This window comes from Dipteris shenzhenensis, chromosome 16 (genome assembly GCF_047967505.1).
Source record: "Dipteris shenzhenensis isolate YYH24624 ecotype China chromosome 16, Dip_SZ_1.0, whole genome shotgun sequence".
NCBI lineage: Eukaryota > Viridiplantae > Streptophyta > Polypodiopsida > Gleicheniales > Dipteridaceae > Dipteris > Dipteris shenzhenensis.
In genome coordinates, this window is record NC_141611.1 from 31409258 (window position 1) to 31414196 (window position 4939).

The following is a 4939-nucleotide window of genomic DNA, read 5'->3' on the forward strand; positions in this document are numbered from 1 at the left end:
TTACCATGAAAATGAATATAAATCTCACCAAAATTTTTGAGTGCATGGATCTTACTCATTTTAAAGCCTCTTCAATGTATCATACCCATCGGACACATATGCTTTATGGTACGAGCACACCCAAGAAAATGCTTTTTACACTCACATGGTGCATCGTAAAGAAACACCAAAATACGCATGTCTTGTCATTTCAATCATACCAAAATATTGTAAATGCATGGAAGCTACTCATACTAAGGTCTATGCAAGGTATAATACCCATATGACATACGCCTAATGGTAGAAGCAAAATGATGGATATTTCCTTAATACTTACACATGGTGCATGATTAACAAACATAAAAGTACACATGTCTTACCATGTAAATGATATAAGAATAACATAAAACTTTGTGAGTGCATGGATAATACTCATATTAAGGTCTTTGAAAAGTGTGGTACCCATCATATCACATATGCTTTTTGTAGGAACAAATTGATATGCATGTTTATTTTGACACTTAACACGTGTTGCACGATTAAAAAACATGGAAACATGCATGTCTAATGACATAAATGATATATAAATCACATAAATATTTGCAATCCAATGGATATTACTCACATTTAGGGCACTTCCAATTATCATACCCATTGGACACCTATGCTTGATGGTAGAAGCATGCAGATGCATTAAAAAAAAACACCAGTGCATGATAAAAGAACATAGAAATCTACATATCTTACCATATTTATGATATATGAATCAAAAAAAAATTTGTGAGAACATGGATCTTACTCACACTTAGGCCTCTGCAAAGTATCATACACATCAAACACATATGCTTGATGGTGGAAGCACACTAATGCATATCTTTTTGACAATTACATATGGTGCATGATTGAAAAACACAAACATATGAATGTTTTAACAAGTACATGAAATCCAAAATCAAATCAAGATTTGGGAGAACATGAATAATACTAGCAATAAGGCCTTAATAAAGAATCATATAGAGTGGACACATACACATGATGGTAGAAGCACAATGATGCATCTTTTTTGACACTTATGCATGGTTCATGATTTAAAAAACAAAAGGATAGACGTGTCTTACCATGCAGTTAGATAAGAATCACATAAATCTTGTATGTGCATGGAGGAATTTGAAAAGTATCATATGCATTTAAAACATACACTGCTTGATAGAACAACACCAATGCATATTTTCTTCACACATATGCATGCTGCATGATTTAAAAAAACGGAAATACGCATGTTTTGCCATGTAAATGAAATAGAAAATAACATAAAAATTTGTAAGAGCATTTGTTTAATACACTTGATTAAAAGACATGGAAGTACACATGTCTTACCATGTAACTGATATATGGATCCATAAAGTTTTGTGAGAACATGTATATTACTGACTTAGGGCCTTTGAAATGGATCATACCCATTGGACACATACGTTAGGTGGTACATGCACACCAATGCATATTTCCTTAACACATACACACCCCATACACATGGTGTATGATTGAAAAACATGGTAGATGCACACATAGTGTATGTTGGAAAAACATGGAAATAATCACTTAAGGACTTTGATGGATCATACCCATTGGACACATATGCTTGGTGGTAGATGCACACCGATGCATATTTTCTTGACATGTACACACCCCATACACATGGTGTATGATTGAAAAACATGGGAGATGCACACATCGTGTATGATTGAAAAACATGGAAACACAAATGTATTGCCACATAATTGAAATCTAAATAACATTAAAATTTGCAAGCACATGTATTAAGGCATCATCAAGGTATTATACTGAGTGGACAAACACGCATGATGGTAAGAACACATTGATGCATATTGTTTTGATACCTACACATGGTGTAAAAAGCAAGGAAATATGCATGTCTTGCAATAGATTTGAAACACTAATCATGAAAAACTTTGAAAGTCCATGGAAAATACTCACGTTAAGGACTTTACAAAGTATCATATCCATTGGCCATGATGAAAGAAGCAGATTGATGCTTCTTTATTAAATACTTATTCATGGTGCATGATTTAAAAAATAAATGCGCATGTCCTACTATTCCAAAGTACCATATCCATCAAACACACATGTGGTTGATGTGGTAGAGGCACACCAATGCATATTTTTTTGACACTATGCATGCTGCATGATAAGAATCATGGAAATACACATGTATTACCATGCAAATGAATATAAATCTCACCAAAATTTTTGAGTGCATGGATCTTACTCATTAGCCTCTTCAATGTATCATACCCATCGGACACATATGCTTTATGGTACGAGCACACCCAAGAAAATGCTTTTTACACTCACATGGTGCATGATAAAGAAACACCAAAATATGCATGTCTTATCATTTTAATCATACCAAAATATTGTAAATGCATGGAAGCTACTAATACTAAGGTCTATGCAAGGTATAATACCCATATGACATACGCCTAATGGTAGAAGCACAATGATACATATTTCCTTAATACTTACACATGGTGCATGATTAAAAAACACAAAAGTACACATGTCTTACCATGTAAATGATATAAGAATAACATAAAACTTTGTGAGTGCATGGATAATACTCATATTAAGGTCTTTGAAAAGTGTGGTACCCATTATATCACATATGCTTATTGTAGGAACACATTGATATGCATGTTTATTTTGACACTTAACATGTGTTGCATGATTAAAAAACATGGAAACATGCATGTCTAACGACCTAAATGATATATAAATCACATAATATTTGCAATCCAATGGATATTACTCATAGTTAGGGCACTTTCAATTATCATACCCATTGGACACATACACATGATGGTAGAAGCACACAGATGCATTAAAAAAAACACCAGTGCATGATAAAAGAACATAGAAATCTACATGTCTTACCATATTTATGATATATGAATTTAAAAAAAATTTGTGAGAACATGGATCTTACTCACACTTAGGCCTCCGCAAAGTATCATACACATCAAACACATATGCTCGATGGTGGAAGCACACTAATGCATATCTTTTTGACAATTACATATGGTGCATGATTGAAAAACACAAACATATGAATGTTTTAACAAGTACATGAAATCCAAATCAAATAAAGATTTGGGAGAACATGAATATTACTAGCATTAAGGCCTCAATAAAGAATCATATAGAGTGGACACATACACATGATGGCAGGAGCACAACGATGCATCTTTTTTTGACACTTATGCATGGTTCATGATTTAAAAAACAAAAGGATACATGTGTCTTACCATGCAATTATATAAGAATCACATAAAACTTGTATGTGCATGGATGTTAGGACTCTGAAAAGTATCATATGCATTTAAAACATACATTGATGATCGATGCATATTTTCTTCACACATATGCAAGGTGCATGATTAAAAGGAACGAAAATACAGATGGTTTACCATGTAAATGAAATAGAAAATAATATAAAAATTTGCAAGAACATGGATATTACTCACAATAATGCCGTAAAAAAGTATCATACCCATTAGATACATACACGTTGATGCATATAGTGCTGACATGTATACATGGTGCATGATTAAAAAATGAGGAGATATGCATGTCTTAACACAAAAATGATATCCGAATCACATCAAAATCTATGAGTGCATGGATCTTGCTCGCATGAATGCCTTTACAAAGTATCATACCCATCGGATAATACATTTATGGTATTATCAACTATACATGTAAATTTCAAAATATAAAGAAATTTTAAAAGATCAAACCATGCTGAGTGGTTTTTATAATTCGATTCAATTGAGTGATCCTTATAATTTGAGATGATTTTATCAATTAATTTGCCTAACTAGGATTAGAGGTGATGTGTTCTATCAAACACTTTTGGTAGGTGATCTTAATCAAGCAATTTTCCTAACTAGGATTAGAGGTGATTTGTTTTAGTCAAATTCTTTTGACAGGTGATCTTAATCAAGCCATATAACCATATTGGAGGTGATTATATAACCATTCTATATGATTTAATCTAACTATAAATGCATACTATATGATTTACTCAAATGCTTGGAGGTGATTTTAATGAAGTTGTATAACCATACTATATGACTTAATCAAATTCTTCAAGTGTTCTTTACACATAGCTTTTTTCATGTTAGCATAGCTTGCATGCATCCATATGGAGAGAATGATGTGGCATGATGAGATGCCTATGAACTTCATGTTTTCATGTATGCATGATCTCATGTTGTCCATGCATGCAGGATGATGTGGCATGCACAATGTTCAAGTGTCAATTTAACCCAGCTTGATGAAGTGGCATAGAAACTCTATGGACAAGTGAGGGATTATATGATGTGGCAAGATGAGGTTGCAAGTAGGGCCTTGCATGGGATGATGTGGTAGGAAGCACCTAGATGGCATGTCTTGTGTTAGCATGGATGAGGTGGCAATGTTAGTTGGTAAGGTGATGTGGCATGATGTGTGAGGTGGCAAGTGATGTGCACATTAAGAGGTGTCACCACATCTAAGGTGGCAAATGAAAAGTTCTTAATAACATGTATTTTCTTCTAAGGTGGCAAATTAAAAGTGCTTAATAACATGTCTTTGCTTAGGGACCAGTATGACATGGAAAGGGAAGGTGGCAACCATGTTGACTATGTGTGATGATTTGGCAAGTCAATGAGTTCACCATTGTTGACATTGTGGGTGAAGGCGACATTATAATGTGGCAAGAGGGCTACCTATTGATGATGTTTCATCTCATGTGTCAACCTAGAAGGTCTTTCTACATGGACAAGTTGCCCCACCCATAGCTTGCCACTAGGATTGGTATTCCCTTAAAACTAGTTTCCCAAGCATGATACCAAGCTATGCAGCTTTGGTATTTAGCTAGTGAGGCATTTTTTTCCTGGAA